The sequence below is a fragment of the Acinonyx jubatus genome, chromosome B3 (assembly GCF_027475565.1).
Source record: "Acinonyx jubatus isolate Ajub_Pintada_27869175 chromosome B3, VMU_Ajub_asm_v1.0, whole genome shotgun sequence".
Lineage (NCBI taxonomy): Eukaryota > Metazoa > Chordata > Mammalia > Carnivora > Felidae > Acinonyx > Acinonyx jubatus.
Genome location: NC_069386.1, coordinates 816,827 through 837,788, shown reverse-complemented (window position 1 = coordinate 837,788; position 20,962 = coordinate 816,827). Strand labels below are relative to the sequence as shown.

At 54.7% G+C, this 20,962-nt stretch overlaps 1 protein-coding gene across 3 annotated transcripts in view; it reads right to left on the bottom strand.

Annotated features, from left to right (window-relative positions):
* Window positions 1–13,834: 13,834 nt before the first annotated feature.
* Window positions 13,835–20,962, bottom strand: part of TBC1D2B (TBC1 domain family member 2B) — a 334,347-nt gene continuing 327,219 nt past the window's right edge. For all 3 annotated transcript variants that reach the window (XR_008298880.1, XR_008298882.1, XR_008298881.1), the window contains exon 14: window positions 13,835–13,850. The gene's annotated coding sequence lies outside the window, so the exon portion shown is untranslated. The remainder of the gene's footprint in view (window positions 13,851–20,962) is intronic.

The window sequence follows — 20,962 nt, the reverse complement described above, 5'->3', positions numbered from 1 at the left end:
TTGAGGATGATACGTGCCCGCGGTAGAAGGCTGACACATTACGAAAGAAGCAAGGCTTTCCTCTTGTCTGCACTTCTGGTCACCTGCTAATAGGTTCTTTATCTTCCAGGAATTATTATCGCTAGATCTCTTTTTTCTTGACGCGAGTGGGAACAGACCGCGGGCACTGCTCAATGTCTTGTGGGGTTTCCCTTTTTAACATACGTGCCGGGCATTGTTCCATATCTGCACGTGGAGATTCCTCTCAACAGCCGTGTAGTATTCCATTCCAAACACATATAACTTCCCCCCTCCCTTTGCTGGACATTTCTGATTTTACACGTATTGGCACTTCAAACCGGGCTGCAGGAAACACTCTTGCATATTCGTGTTTGCACGTGAAAGCTAGGTGTTGGGTTAACCCCTAGATGTGGGGGAGCAAAGCGAAACAGTGGGATTATGGTTATGATGCTACGTAATGTTTCCTCGCCCCCAAAAGAAGCTGTACCGGTCTGGCTCTCTCTCTGGTATTTTATAACAACGTCTATTTCCCTAGACTTTTAGCTACTGTCCATTGTCTCGACTTTATCATAAGTGAAGAAAGAGTACTTGTTTTCATTTGATTCGCTAAATAGGAATGAAAGTCTGCATGTTTTGACGTGTTTCTGTGCATTATATTAACTAGCGAAACGCTATTCCGTTTAGGAAAGTTATCGATTTTTGTGTATCGATTGGAAACCAGCAGCTGGATTCTCTTATTGCTTCTACCAGTGTTTTTCAGTCGATTCCTTGGGCTTTCTAGTTACATAAGCATCCTTCCATGTATCATGAAAAAAAACCAATTTTGTCTCTTTCCTTAAAATTTTTACACCGCTATGTCTTTTCTTATGGTTGAGCAGCCCAGGAAAACTACCCACGTCTTCTTCTGGATGTCACTCTCGTCAACCGGTTTACGTCAGTGAGAATCATGCTGACTTCTGGCTTGAGGTATAGTTTTGTCCTGTTGAGGAAATACCTGTTTGTAGGCGTTTCCTCAATTTCTATTTCATGAAAACACTGTAAAATCAAGAGCGATAATAAATGAAGTGTAAGGAAACGTGACCCTGTACTGGGCCATCTCTAACTTCTGTGATGAGTCCCATTAGTGGAAATGTCTTCCTTGTCATCATTTCTACTTGTTAGTATTTTCTCAGGATTTTGTATCGATCTTTGTACCTCAAGTTTACCTCTATAATTCTTTATCACGGCTCATCGGATCTGAATCCATATCACGTTGGCATTAAGCTCAATGTGAAATGTCCTCTGATACCCTTTAAGGAGTTGGGGGTTCTCCTTTCCGCCAAGTTGCACGGAACTCACACTTTGTTTGAAAGGCACTAGTCAAGTCTCAAACGCCCAGCAGTGGGCAGCGAGGAATGAGTGGATGTGGGATGAGATGCTAGAAGGCTATTGAAGAGTCCACTCGGGCAGGCCGCTTCCTCCATGACGGGCCGTCGGGCTGGATTAGATTTTCCACCTAGGACACAATCAGTTTTGGAAACTGACATTCTCCTAGAAAAAGTAGTCCAATTTCTTCCTATTTACTTGCATGAAGACAATTGAAGCGTTTTCTTAAAATGTGATTTTGTCTGTACCTGTGATTATTTCCCAATTCCACTTCTAATTTTGTATGATTGTGCTTTCCCCTTTGGCCTTGTGCAGGTTGGCGGGCGTCTTGCCCCCCTCATCACGAGTGCGTTTTTCTTTCAAGTTACCTAGCTTTTGGGTTTATGTGCTAGTGTCCTATTTTCTGAGCCAGTAATTTTCCTCATTTTTGTGAACCCTTCCTTTCGTCTCCTTACTTTCGCTTTTCGTTATCTTTCCAGTTTCTTGGGTTGTAAAAACTAGTTTCCAGCCCTGCGTGTGTAGTAATGCAGGGCTCTGAGAACAGAGACCTCCAGACCAGTGCTGTCCAACACAGGACCTGCCAGCTACTTAACTTTCAATTTTGATTAATTAGAACATGACAAAACTAAAAGTTCGGCTCCTCGGTGCATTAGGCACATTTTAGTGATTCGATAGCCACGTGTGGCTGGTGGCTGCTGTGTCAGACATCCCAAGCGTGGAACGTTTCCTTCTGGTGGAAAACAGAATGTGCCGTGGGGCCGTGACAGGTGACGAAAACCCACCCGAACTCATGCAGAGCCCTGAGGGCGGTCAGCACCTGCACAGCCCTGTGCGCAGCTGGCTCCCGTGTTTCGCTAGAGTCTCTGCGTCCCTCGGTTCTGCCTGTCTCAGCTTCCTCTAATCGACGCTTCAGCCTCCTTCCCGCCCCCCTTCCGGTTCTTCCTGCCCTCGGCTTTCCTATGCTCTGCCCAGCAGGGCTGTGTCGCTGCAAAGTCACACTCCCTGAATGTGGGTCTTTGCTGCACCACGAATGTAAGTGATTTATCCTCGGCTCTCTCTGCCTTGATTTCCCCGTTGCTCGGGGGGGGGGGGGGAGGATACAATAAATCCTATCTCATAGAATCGCTGCGCAGATTGGATGAGACGACGCATTCACAGCACTCGGCACAGGGCCTGGCACTCACTCGGCACTCCACAGACACCTGCTGAGGCACGTCCTCTGCAGGGGGCGGGCTGCTTGGCGGCCTGAGCTGCAGGCTCACCCCCTCCAAGGCTGGTGGAAAAGGGACCATCTTCTCCATGAGCTGAAAAGCCTCAGCTAGGACTCTGACAGCCGGGTGTGCGACAAATGCTCATCTTTGAAACAGTCCCTGTGGTCCAGAGCGTGCCCACTCCTGGCGGCACAGACCTGGCTCAAGTGCCCCAACTCTGTGGCCAAAGTAACATTAGCGGCCATGATTAACCACCTCATCCACACACCAGAGTTTGAGGCAGAGGTCGTTTTCCAAAGAAAAAGTGGATTACTTTTATCAGAGGAAGGATACGGCAACCACGCGGGAGAGTCGGAAACCAGAGCACAGCCTGGTACACCCCACCCCTGACGTCCCCAGTGTGTGTACACACATGTGCGCATGCACACACACCTCTTCCCACACACGCAATTTTTAAATGCCTACCTAACACAGCGCAACGATCCCACATGCGTCAAATATGCATCAACCTTGTACATTTCTGTCCATCAGATCTGGATGCAGCTCCTATGATCAGACGATCGTTTACCCGCTCCAAACACGCTCGGTACACAGTAGCGGAGGAATACTGGCACACACATGCACGCACACACACGTGCACATGTGCACACACACATGCACGCACGCACACGTGGAAAACTGGAAAAGCGGAAAACAGTGAGCACAGTCTCGAGTGAATGGTGTAAGCCACACGCTGCCTCACGAGGATTACACAGACTCCACTGTGTGGCCATGGAGTGAATTCCTTGGTCTGTCACTAAGGATGTCCCAAACTTTGCACCCTGAGAACATCTCCCTTGCCCATTATTCCCCATGACCATGTATTAGGGGGGCTTGGGAGAGGACTCTCCTTCTGAACCTTTTCCCCTAACTGTGTAACTAAGGGGTCCTGGAAGTCTCCTTCCAGTTTGAGCAAACACAGACCCACCCTGCCAGTTTTAGGCTATTAGACCACATAAACTCCTTTACAATTCTGATATTCTGCCAGAAAAAACAAAGAAAAAAATGTTCCGGTGTCTTCTTTGAGCTGACATTCCCGCAATAGAAATCCTGCCAAGTCTTTCATTGGCCTTTGAATTCAAGCCCCTCTGTTGTTATTTTTGTCACTTAGAGATAATCCTAGAAATGCTGGACTGTGCTGACTTTGGGTACAGTCTTGTGGTACGTTCTCCTACTGAAGCTGAATTTCTTTGGAAATTTTTAAAGAACAACTTGATTTAAGTACACTGGAAAATAACACGATGAAAATATCTTCTAAGATATCCAAACCTTAGTCCCTTCATAACCACCCAGGCAGAAGAGCCCCCCCATTCTCCAGAAGTTCCTTGGGGAATAAGGATCTGTTTTTGCACAACGTGAGACAGCTAAGAGGTATGATCATAATTATATTGTCAGACGTTTCTGCCACCATAATTCAGACTCAAAGTTAGCTAGCGTTTGGTTTGAAAACCTAATAAAATGTCAGTGTATCGGGCTTTGGGGCACTGTCTAAAACTGGACGTGGAACTTCAGTCACGTGCCCTGCCCAATTACGAACGGGTTCATGGCATTTGAACGGTCTGGCAGTTACCTGGTGCTTCTGACCAGCACAGACCACCATACCCATCAGCAACAGTGTGTCCAGCGGATGACCCAGCAAAGGCGTCCACTGAAGGACAGTTCATCGCTCGCCGGGTGCTTTGAGAAAGCTGACACTTGAATCTGAGGTTCTTAGATCAATGACCAAAACTGCACCTCTCCTGGGGCGCCTGGGTGGCTCAGTCGGTTCAGCGTCCAACTTCGGCTCAGGTCATGATCTCGCGGTCTGTGAGTTTGAGCCCCGCGTCAGGCTCTGTGCTGACCACTCAGAGCCTGGAGCCTGTTTCAGATTCTGGGTCTCCCTCTCTCTCTGCCCCTACCCCATTCATGCTCTGTCTCTCTCTCTCTGTCTCAAAAATAAATAAACGTTAAAAAAAAATTTCAAAACCGCACCTCTCCTGTCGACAAAACCCCTACCCCACTGCCCCAGGTGCCGCCCCGCCTTGCAGAGGCTTCACCCCAAAAGTCAGATGCCTGGGCAGCCCCCCCCACCCCAGCCATTCCTCACCTCGCTCTCACATCAGAACCTCAAGGACACGAGTCTGATTGTAAGGTCATGTGCCCGCATCCTGGACGCCAAGCCAGCGGGGAAATGAGTTTCCAAGTTTCTCCCTCAGGGAAAAAAGATGGGGTTTGTAAGGCTGTAATTCTCTGAATGTAGCAACATGACTCAAAAGGTTCTAAGCGTCTGTAATATGTGGTCAATGCCCACGACAATCATCAAAGTCTATTTTTCAGCCAAGAAATCCACATCTGGAAACTTAAATCATGTAATGGCCAAAGTTCTATCTATCCATCTATCTATCTATCTATCTATCTATATATACATATGTATTTTTTTTTTTGAGTGGGGAAGGGCAGAGAGAGAGGGAGACACAGAATCCAAAGCAGGCTCCAGGCTCTGAGTTGTCAGCACAGAGCCCGATGCCAGGCTTGAACTCACAAACCGCAAGATCACGGAAGTCGTGAAGTTGGACGTTTAACCAACTGAGCCCCCCAGCACCCCAAAGTTCCATACCTTTGAGAGTTACAGAGGTCAGCTCCCAGAGGCATACAGGCTACCTCATGGTTAAATCCAATTGGGACCAATAAACCTCTCTCAACCTTCTCTCCGCCCCCCCCCACCCGCCAGATCTCATTAAGTTAACTCTAAATAACTACTACTCAATGAACTTCATGATGAACAAGCTTGGCTTGGAAGGATTCTCTGGTCTCCACAAGATGACAATGAGACACCTGTTCCAGGCAGACAATGTGGGACTTTTCTTGGCATTCCAGGCTCCCTGTTGACACCTGGCACACCAGCATGGTTATTCTCAATGTGTTCGGTTGCCGGACTTAGGACCTGCCAGTTTGGGTGAAATGGGGTATCTTAGAGGCCACTTTCTTTGTGCCCTTTGCCCCCTCCATTAAGGAGCTGCAGGTAAGCCTCAGGGTTGATTCCTGTGCTGCGTCTGAAGAACTGATTTTCCTTTAGTATCTGGACCGAGCGTCCAAGGCATTCACCAAGATGGCAGCAGGTGACGTATCAAACTTTTCTGGGAGTGTCTTTGGCAGTCATGGACCCCACTGACGCTGCTGTAAGAGAGAACATCATCTTCTGTCCCATCCCACCCCTGACTAGCAGCACCCTCCACAGCCCTCCACTGACAGTATATGAAGTTGTGGTTGATAATAGGGAACATTTGTCAACCCTCCTACAGAGATAAGATTCAATAAGAAAGAAGGATGTTATTTGAAAAAGAGTGGGTCTTCATTTGCATACCACGATCCTGAAGGCTCTTCCGGAGCATTCTGATCCAGATTTGAGATGTAGGTTGAAACAAAACAGGCCAGATTCTGATTCCTCCCTCCCCAACCTCAATGTCGCCAAACAAGACAAGGACGAACTGGGCCAACTTGACGTGGTTGTCGGTGGCCTGGCCCACACAAGTCTGTTTCTTTTTCTTTATGTCCTGAAATTAATTTTATTTCTTTTTTATTTTTTATTTATTTATTTTTTCTGAAGTTAATTTTAAAACACGGTCCATAAAAGCAGCAACCTCCTGCCTTTCCTCGTCCTGTGTTCTGGGCTCCCCTGGCTCTTACCTCCATAGTACAGAATGGCAGGCGTCCACCATTGTTTCTTGACTTGCCAGCCGGCTGCCGTGCTGGATGAGGATGTGGCTGCCCGAAACCCCCCTCGCCTCCACCCTCTGCAACGTCCTGATGTTAGACTAGTTGGACCTCCACCTGGATGACCTCTGTAACTCTGAGCCACGAGCCAACACGGCTTCCTGCCCTGTCGAACACCTGCCCCCCTCCGCCTCTGCCCGCCGCGCTGTCTCCGCTGCATTTGAACACCGGCAGCCGGACCCTTCTGTTCCATCCCAGGACTCAAGTTGCCTTTGTTCTGTCTGCGGGACGTGGCCAGATGCTGACACTGGCCGGTGTCTGCGGTCCCGCGACACCGGACAGCACAGCCGGGCCCCACAGGCTGCCGCTCACTCGTCCTGCGGTTTCCAATGACGCTCTGTGTCCTATTATCGCTATTTCCTTTTGTTTCACACGCTCCGTAATATAACCTGGTCGACCGAGTTCCTTTCTCCCCCAGGGACCTCCCTTGCGGAGTGGCTCTAAGCACCCTCTGGCTTCCTCTTCACCGATCTCCAGGGGGATCCCGTCTGGTGCTCCCCAGCCCCACCGCCTTTCCTGGTCTGCTCCTTTCTTCTTTGCTCAGGCATGTTCTCAAATAGCTTCTAAGCTTTGTGAGGTTTCAGAGTCCCTGCACATCTGACATGACCTCTTCCCACCTTCTCATGCCCAGGTTAAAATCCTTGTTCCTCAACCAAAACAAGAAATCATAACAGACTAAATGCAGAAACAGATAGGACCCTCTGGCCTCATCTACTAAGCCAGACGTTAAAGAGATTTCCAGAATGCTGTCTTTCATGAAATTGTCATTTATATTAACACGTAATGTGTTTACTATTTTTTAATGGATTCGTACATTAAAAAAAATTGTAATTATAATTCCCCCTCAAAACATAGAAGGCAGGGCTCTAATGGCTTCCAGAACCCAGCACAGTGGGTGACACAGCCATGGCTAATCCGAGTCCTGTTATTCTCCAGCTGACCCGCATCATGTCTGGAGCTCTCCCAGCTCTTCCTGGGGTGGGCTATGGTGCAGCCATGTGGCTGGGTGGCGGCCTCCTTCCTCCCTCGTTCTTGCCCCCCCGCCCACCCCCCCAACAAGCCCTTGCAATCAAGAGTTCTGTGGCCTCAGTTCAGGGAAAGAACCTTGGATTTTTAACCGCGTTCTTCCCTCTGCTCTCCCCGTTTCCACTTCCCGGGGCTCCCATTGTTCGGATGTTGGCCTCCTCACCTGGATCCCTCCTCTCTTCCTTCCACTCATCTTCAGCTTCCTACAGCGTTTCCTCGGACAGGTCCTCTCGCTGTTCCTCGGAGCCGTCTCCGGGCAACGTCAGTCTTAATGTCTACACGCCTTCTTTCATGAGCATGACTTTTTCATGACGTCCTGTTCTTGGTTAATGAATACATCTTCTAGAGAATAACTGGGATATGCTGCTTTTTTAATCTCCCTTCTGCTCCCCCCAGTTCATCTGTTTTTCCAGGGTCATGCTGTCTGCTTATTCAGTCTCTCTCTTTCATGCTGGAGGATTTCCCTTCATATGTAACAGAACAGAAAGAAAGCCAGAGAGTGAGTTCTGCATATGCAGGAGGCAATAAGCAGGAGCAGTTGGTGATTCGCAGGGGTGACTCCGCCCTATCAGGTGGGACGTTTCTGGCTCCAGCCACTCAGTGTCTTTAGAGACAGCCCTCCAGGGTATTTCTTTTTCCCCTGAAGGACAGACTCCTGGGCGTGTGTCTGCAGTCTAGGGAGGCTGGCAGTGGAGGCTCAGCTCCAGTAAATAAAGACATTCACCCACCAGTGCCCAGCCCACCCCCATGGCCTCCCTCTCCCCACCTCTGCTTCCCATGAGCTCGGTGTCTGCGACTCCAGCTCCAAAGGGGGAGTTTACCCGGAGGCAGCGCCCTGTGTGGATGACCAGGTCCACACAGACCCCTGCTCCCTTGAAAACCAGAGTCTGTCCTTAAAGTAACTTCCTTTGACAGTCCGATGACTTCATCAAAAAAAAAAAAAATAGACTCTCTTTCTCTCCTTCTCTATATCATTTCCTTCTCTTCACCCTGTTCCCCCTGCCACCCTTCCGCTCATTCCTCGTCCGTTCCTCTCCAAGCCCCGAGCCGAGCAGGCCAAGAGCAGCCATCTCGGGCCCTCAGAGGCCGCCGAAAACCGTAACTCCCGGCTCTCGGTGACTGTGGCACCTGTGTGCTCATGGTTCCCATCTCAACAGCTTCTTCATTGTCACCAGAACCGAGCGTGTTATTGTACACGGAGTGTGCTCCAGCCATATGGTCTTGAAAAGAAGTCATTTCTCAGAAGAAAGTCTACTTTAGGGAAATGTGCTAGTTTAAAATTCCCCCACAGTAGTACAGCATTTTGAAGTTCTTTTGCTTCCTAATAGGAGTTTCTGGCAACTTCTGCTTGGCGATGAATTCGGATCCTTTATGTTCAAAACGTCTCAAGCCCCCTCTGGTCCTTGGGCAGACGTGTAACTCGGGGCCCAGACTGCCGCTGCGGATCAAGCCCTGCCCTGCAGAGGCCTCAAGGGCCTGGGGCCTGGCGGGAGCTGGTTTGTTACACTCGGTTTGACCCTAACTCTCACCAGGTTAGTGGGATTTAAATCCCAGCAGTGTGGGCTAAGGTCCCTACTTCTGGAACCTTCTCTGTCTTCCATCAGAATACCAATAGTAGGGTAGCCTGGGTCTCAATGGCCCCTTGGGTAAGGACCTCGTTGGCTTGAGTCTCTGGTTCCACCTGGAGGTCTTGGCCCTCTTGGGACATCCCTCTAACATCAGGTTATCGTGTTTCCCAAAGACTGGAGGAAGGCGGGGCTGCCAGGAGATGTTGGAAAAGTGGGAACCTGGAACCCTGAAACAGGAGACTGCATGAGGTTAGGTTTTGTTTCAAAGACTCAAAACAGTTTTATCCCACGTTTATAAAAGTCGGAACGGCCCAACAGCTCCGTACATAAGTGCTCCTTCTGAAATGTGCGAGGGGCTTGGAGGCCAGGCTGCCAGGAAGCTGGGCTTGGAAGTACGAGTCTCTTTCCAAGTCTCATCAACGGACACGAGGAAGCAGGAACAGTTCTCAGGAAACTTGGAAGCTTTCTGTCTGGACTTGCCCCGGCCTTTCTCAGGCAGGAGCCACAGAGAGTTATAGGTCAACCGTACACGGGTTTTCTGTAAGGGACACGGATGAATGGCTGTGACGCACAGAGACGCAGGCCACATTGCACACACCTGGGTGTCATCCACACAGGCGCCCCCCCTCTGGATTTGCGACAGGCTCCCACGTCCCCATCCGGCGCGATGCGTCCTTGAGTTAGGTCTAGGCGGAGTCTGAAACTCAGGTGATTTTTTGTTTTTCTGAAAAGCAAAGAAAAAGACCCTACAACGTTAGCTGGCCAAGAACACCAGCGTCTCCCAGGGCTGATGTCAGGGGACCACTTCCAGGGCTGATTCCCAAGGCCTCACCTTCCTTGGCACACAGTAAGCGAAAGAAGTGAGAACGGCCTCCCCTCTGTGATCCCGTGGTGTGCCCTTCCTCTGGGGGCGACTGGGGACTCAGTCGCTTGAGGGTCCCACTGTTGCTTTCGGCTCGGGCCATGATCTCCTGGTTCGTGAGTTGGGGCCTCACATCAGGCTCTGTGCTGACAGCTCAGAGTCTGGGGCCTGCTTTGGGTTCTGTGCCTCCCTCTCTCTCTCTGCCCCTCCCCTGCTCATGCTCTGTCTCTCTCGGTCTCTGGAGAATAAATCAACATTTAAAATTTTTTTTTAAAAAAGAAACACCTCAGAATCGACTTGTTCAAAGAGCCATTTTAAAACAGAGTTTTGCCCGGGGTGTCTCCATGTATTAAGGGTAAATACAAATTAAAATCCAGAGACTTAGTGCCCTTGTTGAAGACGAGAAAAACTTCCCCCACCCCTTGCCCCTTCTAGGAGCCTTTACTTCAGAAAACTTGTGAGTTGAAATGGGTGTCAATCTTCTCCAGAAGCTGGACAAGCCCCTGGCCGGCTCTAAGACCCAGGGCTGCCCTTCTGAAGGACGGGCCGTCTCTCCCAGATGGCATCACCTGGGCAGCTGGCGCTCGCCTGCCCCCGTTTCTGAGGGCAGGCCCCCCAGGCTGCCCAACCACCTCCGGCCGTCAGATGCGGGAAGTTCATTTTCCCTTTGGGTCAAGCCGATTAGCGAATACAGGTGGTCACCCAAGTAGCAAGTGCTGCTGTCTTGTCACCGGAGAGCAGGTGTGCCATCGGGTGACGTGCTCGGCCAGGTAAAGGGGACTCCTGTGCCTGCGGTCTCCTGGTGGACCGCCCGACGTGCACATCACATGCCGCTTTAAGTTACTCAGTAAGAAAATTGTTTTCTTTCTCTTCTACCTTTGTGTGAAGGTGTTCTGGGCTGGGATTTGTTTTTAATTATACTCCCCCAATGTCCACCAGAAACAAACATTTCACTTCTTTTTTTTTTTAAGTTTGTTTATTTATTTTGAGAGAGAGTGAGTCGGGGGAGGGGGAGAGAGAGAGAGAAAGAGAGAGAGAGCAGACTGGGCACCATCAGTGCAGAGCCCAACACGGGGCTTGGTCCAACTAACCGTGAGATCACGACCTGAGCCGGAACCAAGAATCGAACGCTTAACTGATTGAGCCACCCAGGCACCCCTTGTCTTCCTTTCTTTCTTTTTTCTTTCTTTAATGCTTACTTATTTATTTTTGAGAGAGACAGCATGAACGCGGGAGAGGCAGACAGAGAGAGGGCACAGAATCCAAAGCAGCTCCAGGCTCCGAGCTGTCAGCACATAGCCCGACACGGGGCTCGAACCCATGAACCGCGAGATCACGACCTGAGCTGGTCAGACGCCTAACCAACTGAGCCCCCCAGGCGCCCGAGGTGCTTCTAAGCGGGGAGTGGAGGTAAGATGTCTCAAGGATGTGGCTTAAGAGCAGGAGGAACCCACTCTCACTGATGTGAAGCCACCTCGTGCAACACAGTTTGCACATTTGTAAGGGGCCTCAAAGGTCAGCGACTGCAACCAACCGCAGTTGCCACGGAAGCAAAGTTTGTGTGGCCCCAGCATAGGTGGGGTGGACGTCTGCCTCGGGCCGCAGGGAGCCGTGGCCTCAGGGTGGGGCCGTTCGGGACCAAACGATGGGGCGGGAGTAGGCTGAGTGGACCGTGTGGAAATCAGGGTGTGAGAGTGGAGGTGACGTCAGACCATCCCTGAGTCCAAAATCGGAGAAACGTAGACAATTAGGTGCACTTGGGTTCCCCCTTTCCAACCTGTCCTTACTGGGGGCTGGACTGGGGCTGGACTGGGGGGCTGGGCAAGGGTGGGACTGGGGGCTGGGCTAGGGCTGGACTGGGTTGGAACAGGATGAGTGGTCACTGCCCAGAAAGTCAGGGACTTTACACACAGGACCTCCTCCAACGCCTCCAACAGCTCGGCAGGACGCGCCCGGTGGCGCCATCCCGCATGAATGCGTGGACACTGTGCGAGTGGACGAGGCCAGTCCAAGGTCACCGAGGGCCGGGCTCTGGGCTCCCAGCCTCAAAGTGGGAGGCGGCGACGGCGGTGCTGACGTGAGAGAGACTCACAGACCTGTTTCCCTGCAGGAAGGACAGGCTGGTCTCCGCTTAGAGGGAACAGAGTACGCATCGCTGGTGAGTTTCGGTTCGCCTGATGCAGCGAGCGTCACAGCAGAGGGGACGCCGGAGGCACAGAGGAAAGCGGGGTGAGGACCGTGTCTGTATATATGCGGTGTCTCCAGGACTCGGGACAGCGCTGGACGCACGGGAGGTCCTCACTGAAAACTGGTGCCGTGGTTGTTGAGTGACCCTTGTGACCCAAGGCTGAGGGCAAAGCACGGTGGGGGGTTAGCCACATGGAGGGAGGGTCTCAGCAAGGGCGGGAACAGCACATGCAAATCCGGAAGAACTAAGATGTTATCCCGCCCACAAGCCACCGAGTCAGCCTATCACAGCCCCACAGGTGCTCGCCAAGACCAGCGTCCTGGGTCAGAGGCGGAGCGCTCTGTGACTCACAGTGGCCGCCTTTTTTTGTCTCACAGGGTGACACAAAGAGGTCTAGGTGGCAGGAACAGTGGCAGGTGACACCGTATTTCAGGAGCGGAACCCTGAACTTAGGAAGCTGGATCTGTTCTAAATGGAGGGGACAGGCCTGCCCGTTGTTCCCGAGGGAGATGCTCTCTACCCGTCAGGTAGACACGTCACTATGTGGACATGTCAGGAAGAAGTCTGGAACAAAGCGTCTGCTTGTGGCACATGCAGAGATGGCAAAGTCCTGCAGACGGTGGTCTCCCGAGCAGGGCCCGACCGGGGGTCACCCTCTACGATGCCACCGATGACACCCACGTGCAGGTGAGGTCAGGGGTCACCCACGCTGGAGCCTTCAAGCAGACAGCAGCGCCTTGCCTGGGGTCTGGGCGAGCTCGCAAGGGTGCTGAGTTTTCGTGTTGTGACAGTTCATCAGTCAGGTTCCCGTGGGACAAAGGAAGTGACGCCGAAGTGACCCTTAATAAAACGTATCCCAAACATCCTGGGCCCTCTAGCAGGCCCGCCTGTGCTTGCCCGAGGCTGGCAGGAGGTTCATCTACTGGGAGCTAACCCCGGGGAAGCAGAGGTGAGGGACAGGGAAGCGAAACGGGGAAGGATAACCCGGGGACGGGCCACCAATCTGGCCACCTTTGTGGGGAGCGGCGCTCAACACCAGGGGACTTCTGAGGAGTCAAGTGGGACGCACGCAGAACCATCCCCCTCCTCGTCCCCTGCCACCCGGAGACCCCCCTCAACCTCGACCAGCACGCGGATCTATGCTGCCTGCCCAGTGGGGGGACCCAGCTTGTCACCCGAGCCTCCTCTACCGCCTCGTCCTTTTGCGATTCCAGCGGCTAAAACTCTCCACGCACCTTGTCACCGGGAAGGGGAGCAGCACAGAAGTCCAGTGAACCCTCGGGGCTCCAGACATGCTCCTCCCTGTCCCCGCTGTGGAGGACGACCCAGCACCTGGTGGTCATGAGGATAAATCACACACATCCCGCACGCGTGCGGCTGTCAGTGCACACAGGTGGCTCATACCTCCAGGCCTGGAGAACCCCCACCCAAGACCCTCTGGCTGCAGAGAGGTGCTTGGCTCACTCTGAGCCCAGGTCAAGGGTGCTGGGGAGCGGGCACCGGGGGACAGTCTCCGGCTACGCGGCCCCTCCAGTGAGGCCGGGATGGGAGGCTTGCTCCGCGGTCTCCCACTGCCCGCGGTGGGGGGCCTGTGATCACTCACGCACACACTGGACGGGCCCCCTCGCCTGTCTAACTTTCTCACCCCGGCTGCTGGTTCCTGGAATCACCTCCCAACTTAACTATTCACCCTCAAGGTCCAGTCTCCCTGCTTTGCAGGGAACCCAAACTAGAACATCTGGCAACAGAAGTGGCCCTAGGAAGCAGCCCCTTAGGCTGGCGTTCTGGAATTGGGTCCCTCACTGAAGGTGGCAACAGGCACCCAACTTCCGTGGTCGCTGCGTGGTGGCTGCCCTAGCTGTGCCCCAGCATCCCAGGTACCGCATGGGGGAGGGGATGCATGGGGAGAGGGGGAACACGGGAGGAGGGGGTGCCTGGGGGGAGGGGGTGCACCGGGCGAGGGGGTGTGCGTTCCGGCACCAGGTACCACGTGGGGAGAGGGGGTGCACGGTCCAGCACTAGCTCTGACGCTTGAAAAGCAAGGAGACGATGGTCGTTACAAGCATAATACTGCGTCACCAGCCACAGAAGCTGCAAAGAAAGAAACTAACAACCTGGGACCGGCCTGGTGCCAGCTCAGGACGCAGTGTAAAAGCCAGGCTTCCCCGGAACCCCTGCAAGGCCGGTATCCCCCAAAGCTAGCGGGCCAGGCGTGCTGATGATCACACTCAAACACGGAGCCCAGAGAGCTGCTGTTGTGTCCCCAGGGGCACCTGCTTCCAACACCAGTGCCCCCTGCTGCGACAGGGGGGACAGGGGACAGGGGGCGGGGACAGGGAGGTCCTCCAGCCTGAGGAGCTTGCTCAGCTCCCATTCAGTGCAGAGTGTGGAGCTAAAGCCCCGGGCCCCGGCCCCTCTTGCAGAGACAGCTCTGAGGTTGGCACCTGAGCCCCCAGGGGTCCCCACAGCAGCAACCTGCCCGATAACACCCTGTGTTGGCTTCCTTCCTTCTTCTGTCTTATGTCCCCGTCCCCTTTGGTATTTTCTGGAATCCCCTCTCAAATAAAGCATCTGCACTCAAACCCTGGGCCAGGGCCAGCTGCTCGGAGACCCCACTGAGGGACACCAGAAAGACACCTCTCTCTGCCTCCTGGTCCGTGGGTGCGAGAAGATTATGGCTTCAAGGTCAGAGTTACTGTGTCCCCTGACAGGAACGTTCTGCACCTGGGAAACGAGCTCTGATCCCACAGTGACTCAGTTCACAGGGAAGGAACACACCTTTCTCAGGTGGGTCCCCAGACCCAAGGGCTCCAGCCACTGGCAGCACAGCGCCAACCATCACTCATCGGGGGGGGGGGGGGGGGGAGAGGAGGGGGGTGTGCACACGGCAGCCGGGGCCCCGCACACCCCAGGCAGGCGCTGTCCCAGAGCTGCCTCCACTAAGGTGACAACAGGTAACTCCGCTGTTTTATTGGGCTGGCCCCTTCCGGCCAATCGGGACTCGGAAAGCCCCGCTGCTGTGTGCCGCCCCCTGCTCCTCCGTGAAATGGGTCCCTCGCGCTGAGGCCACACGCTGGCTCTGTTGTCCGCAGACGGGATCGCTGGCAGACGCGAGACACACCAGGACGTGCAGAGACAGAACTCCAGATGGAGACAAAGGGGTCATTCCGTCAACACGTCCCCACGTGGCCAGCAGCTCCCCTGCACAGCGGGGCCTTATCCAGGGCTCAGCCCAGCCTCACCTCTGTCCCTGCCGATCTCTGACAGCTCCTGATACACTGATGATACGAGTGATTACCATGCACGCTATGAGCATCCCCCCGCTTTTATTTTATTTTGCTTTTAAGTTTTATTTTTAATGGGTCTGTAGATACAGAAGTTATCTAAGTTTCCGTTTGGGTGAAATCTATCAATACTTTTCTCTATGGTTTTTGTCTTTGCTGCTACGATTATAAAGCTTTCCTCATTCTCAGTTTAGATATAATTTTCACCAATATTCTCCAGTCTACTGAGAACTCTCTCTATGAACATTTAGGTATTTCATGTATCTGGTGTGAGGTAGGGATCTAACCATCCCCGGCATGCACACACAAGGATTGGGTGGTACTCCCAGCCTTGGATATAGTATTCCCAGATTTCCCTTCCATCCAGTCGTCTGTCAACCCCTGTGCTGGTCCCAAACGAGTTCAGTTGTCCTCACTTAAAGCACGGTAGTACCTGATCGAGATCCCTCCCTTCTTTATAACCATCCCTAAAATGTTCTGCTATTCTTGTACATCTTTTTAAAGGAGGCTTCAATAGGAATTGGAGGGGGATGTGGTGAAGCATCACGGACAGAGGAACGAGGGACAGGCTTCCAGGTTCCAGGAATAGCGGGAAGCTGATGAGGGCTGAGACCTGAGGGGATTATGACCCCAGCACACCAGGCTTGCCTCGTCTAAAACAGGAGACGGCTCGGTGGGGGTGGGGGTCCCCCAGCCCTCAGGCGCACTGCCTCTGACCGTGCACAAGGGTCTCTGCACCCACGTAGAGAGGCGATGACAAAAACCACAGCCCCAATTACTCACCTGCCAGCGACTTGGAGGGCTCAAGGGCCTCTGGACGGTGAGCTTTGCCTGGCACATAACGGCCCTCTCGCTGAGTAACCAGGGCATGGCCAGCCGCTCCCAGGCAAGCCAGTCTCCGAGTGGGGAGATGCCAGATCCCAACGGGAATGTGGACTGAGAGCGTCAGGGTCCCATAAAAGAATCCACGGTACGAGCCACGTGCCCCTGCGGATGCATCCGGCTTCTTGCAGGAGTTAGAAGTGGAAGGGGAGGAAAGCACCCCTGCGCGGCGCCTGAGGCCCCCGTGATCCGTTTGCCCTGTGATCCGGGAGCCCTTCCCAAACCGCCAACACTCTGCTTGGCCTGAGAAACACCTCGTGCAGACCTCAGGAGGTCGTCCCGGAGTGCTTGTTTTAACACAACAGATTTGACGGTTTCTAGGGGGGTTTTTTTCCCCCTCATGGCTATGTTCTAAATTAGAAACAAATTAGAAAATAATTTGTTTCTAAAATGATTCTGTGTTTTCAAAGTGGCCACGTCAATTGTTTGGGCTCTTTGAATATTTTCATTATTAAAACGAAGTGAGAATTGAAAAAATCTAAATTTGGATAAATCTTCATGGATATGTTTTTTTTTGTTTTTTTTTTTTGCACCAAATTTAAAGGCATGGGACATACGCTGTGGTTTGTGAATCACATGCACAGACACTCGTTTTACCAGGTCTGCGAGGAGACGGGAACAAGGGAGTCGAGGACGGTGTGGCCCAGGGAGTGGAGGCCTTGGGAGGTCCATCCCGGGCAGAAGTGACCAACGAGACGCGGAGGCCGCACATCACAGAACAAGGCACCTCAGCTGCCATCCACAGATTAGACGTTCACGTGGCCGCAAAGACAGATCTGAGACACGCGGTGGGATTTATGGCAACACCAAGAACACCAATGAAAAAACGCATCCACACCCCAACAGTGCACACCGACAAGAAGACACTCAAAGCAGCACCCAGCAGAGACATCAGAGCACTCTCCTGGTGGGAGGAGGGTAGGGAGAGCGCGGAATGCAGATCGAAAGGAAATAAAAGAAAAAAAAAAGACTGTTTTAAAATACATTTCCCATTGCTTTTTCTCTCGTGTGTACTTCATATTTAAATCGTGGGGTTTTTTTTCCCCTGCTAAATCAGGAAGAAAGCCTCCCACCCACAATATTCTAGAGAGAGAGATGAATATTCACCATCTAACTTTTGAAATTGACATTTATTTTGTGATTCAAGAAGAAAAGGTGGTGAGAATAAATAATGTAACCAGGGAACTCAATCCATAACCTGGGGGAAACAGATTAGGTTTTATCAATAAAATCTGGACCGGGGACGCTCAACAGCTTGGGGGACTTATCTACTTGGTGATCTTAACCTGGGCGGGGAGAAGTTTTAATTAGTGACTATGGTTGTTTCTATTTATGCTTATCTCTTTCGCCCTGTCGTTGGGGCACACATTCGCCACTGGATGTAAACCCCGGTGGCTCAGACATGGCATTTTCATTAGGTAATGATTTCTGCACACAGACGGCAGCGGGACTCACCAAGAGGCCCTATGGGATGATTGTTCTTTAATACCGCGCTCGTTTCTGTGGTGACGCGGCTCTGGGATTTCGGGGGCACCGGTGGTTTTCCGAGCCGATTCTTAGCAGCCCGGACAAGATTGTTAGCAGCACGGGGGTCTTGCGGCTCCGATGGGCTGGGGAGGGAGCTCCAGCCGGCCTGTGCCTCAGCGCTCCCTGCGGCCTCCCCAGGCTCTGCCCGCGGAGTTGGGCACCCCGTTCTTACCCTTGGGGGAGAAGTCAGAGGTCGCAGCAGGGCGGGGAGCTCCCCCCACCGCTTGGCGTCGGCGGGCAGCTGTGCTGGACAGCATCATCACACGGGCTTCCAGAAGGCCAGGGGGGCCTTTCGGCAGGGGACAGCTTTCCAGAGGGGAGGCGCATCCCGCTCTGCCATTCCCATCAGGCCCAGAAACAGAGGTGGCACTCACTGCCCGAATTCCCCGCCTCTTGAACTGGGTGTTGAGTGTCTGTGACCTACAGGGGACGCGGCAGGGTGTCGGGGAAATCGGGGAGCCCCATTTGCTTAGGGCCTGTGAGCACGTGAGGCCTGGGGTGCTGGTTCCGCCCTCTGTTGCTGCAGAACTACCCCAAACAGGGGCTTAACACCAGAACTGTTTTTCTCTGCCGGACGTCCCGAGGGTCAAGAACTCAGCGGATGGCAGGCGGGCCGTTTGGTGCCCCTGTGCTGCCCAGGGGTTCAGCTGGGACTCGGCTCCGCTGGGAGGCCCCGGAAGGCTTCAGTGACCCCTGCGCTGGCTGGGCGCGCCTCCAGGCGGCCGGTCTCTCTCTGCCTGTGTGGTTTCCTTCAGGCGACGGCTCTCGGGCAGGAGGCCGTGGGCACGGTGGCGGGCCGCGAGAAGAAAGGCCCGGTGTGCAAGTCCAGCCCCAGAATCCACGCAGAGGGAACCATGTGTCATCCTGGGAAAGTCCGAGGTTGTGTCCACCACTAAGGAGCCCAGCCTGGGGGCTGCATGTGACCCTGGACAATCCACGGTGTGGCCTCCCCCCACCCAGCGACGCACGGTAAGAAGCCTCCAGAGCTGAAGTGAATAAAGGACCCTGAACAAGCCCTGGAAACCGTCCAGCAGGAATTCCAAGCGTCTGCGATGGGGTCTAGGTGCCCCAGTGGGAAGTGGGGGGATGGCCACCGTCTTCCCCCACCCCCCTCCCCGGCCCCTCCTCGCAGGGGCCAGTTCGGACACTAAGGGGTGGGGCACCGGAAGACCGCAAGCACCGCCCCCAGGGTCTGACCATGGCACCCCCCCCCCCCCCCCCCCGAGTGTAGACTTGACCTGAGGGCAAGGCCGGTTCTCCCAGCCAGCGCCAATGATCCTGTTACCTGCGGCACAAGCCGCTCCTCCCCTGCGAGACCCTGCTGGCCCCTCTTGTCCTAGACGTGGGCTGGCCCCAGGCCTCGCCCAGACCAGGAGAAAGGAGTCCTGTTCTAGGCCTCAAGGAGCCTGCAGCCAGCACTCCTCCCCCCGTCAGAAGCCAGCCCTGCCGCGGACACCCAGGGGCCCAGCCAGTCCCCCCCGATTCCTGCCGACCCGCCAGGGGGCTCTGGAGGGCCACTGAGATGCCCAGGTAGAGATGTGCAGGGGGCGGGGACATAGCTCCCCAAGCCTCTCTGAACAAGGACCGGGCCCCCCTTTGTCACCTGGGCCGAGGACCACACTGCACCATCTCAGGAGGTTACCCTATGGGCCACAGGGCCGTGTGGGGGTACAGGTGTGTGGGGTGGGGCACAGGCGTGCGGGGCGGGCAGTGTGTGCGTGGGGTCACGGGTGTGCGGGGCGGGCATAGGCCTGTGCGGCGGGCAGTGTGTGCCTGGGGTCACGGGTGTGCGGGGCGGGCATAGGCCTGCGCGGCGGGCAGTGTGTGCGTGGGGTCACGGGTGTGCGGGGGAGGGGGGGGGCTGCGGCATAGGCCTGCGGGGCGGGCACGGGTGTGCAGGGGCGGGCACAGGCGTGCAGGGCGGGCACTGTGTGCGTGGGGTCACGGGTGTGTGCGGGGGCGGGCACGGGTGTGTAGGGGCGGGCATAGGCCTGCGGGGCGGGCAGTGGGGGGGGCCTCACGGGTGTGTGCGCACGAGTATGGGTGTGTGCAGGCGGGCACGGGTGTGCGCAGAGGGTCACGAGCATGCGGGGCGGCCACGGATGTGTGCGTGCGTGGCGTGTGGGCTGAGCGCCTGAAACAGCCTGTGCCGGCGCCCCCACGGCCTCCCTGCCGGGAGCCAACCTCGGCCGCCCCTGCCCCTCAAGGCCCAGACGCTGAGTCACCGCCACGGCCTCCTCTGCCGGCTCCCGGGGCAACACGGCCGTCCTGGCCCAGCCGACCTCCGCTTCTGATGCCTCGGGGCGCCCCTGCCTCCTGGCGCACAGACCCCTCCTCGAGGGCTGGAAGGGGACCGCCGCCCTCTGCTGCCCGCCGGCTGTGGGCAGGGGCCTCCCGGCCTCTCGCCGGTGGTCGGTGGTCGGCAGGAGCCAGCACGGGGAGGGAGGGCTTCCTCACTCCCGGGGTGCCCCTGGGGGACGCTGGCCCAGGGTGAGCCCTGTGGCCGCGGTGACCACCTTGCCCTCAGCAGAGCCCACGGCTCACACGGAGCTCAGGCAGTCGCCCGGAAGGAGCCCCGGTGATGTCACTTGGAGCTCTGTTGACCTGAAAGTTCTCCCACCGCTGACTCCTGTCACGTGGCATCACTTCTGCTCTCTGTCCTCTCCAGTCAAGGGTAGCCGGGTGGCTGAGGCCCGGGCTCCTGCCCCCTCCTGGGGCCTCTTCCCTGGGACCCTCCCCTGCGCATTCGGGCGCCCGTGTGGGTCCAGAGGGTCAGAGGTCTCTGCAGATGTCACCTGCAGACCAGGTGCGACCTTGACCCTGACATCACCCTCCACCCAAACCTGGTGAGGCCTGCGCTTGCCCCTTTGAAGGGCCTCACAGCCCTGCCTCCAGGCCCCCCTCCAGGGCCCTCCCCAGGCCCTCCTTCAGCGCCCCCCCACCCAGCCCCTTCTTCACCGCACCTGCTCTGCAGTCCTCCCCAGACCCTTCTGGACCTCTGACACTCACCCAGCATTCTGGGCCGCCGAGAGAACATGGCGGCGACACAGGCGTCCCGAACCCTTCCCTACCACCCCCCCCCCCCAGATAAGAAGTCAACACACAGAGATGCCTAACCTGGGGACCCTGACAGTTATGAAAGCTGCTTTACGATTTTAGCTCTGAATTTCCAGGCGGCCAAAGTTCAGGAGTCTTGAGCTGTTAGGTAATTCTCCGTCCAATCAACCCAACATCCAAATGTTGATGGCTATCTACTC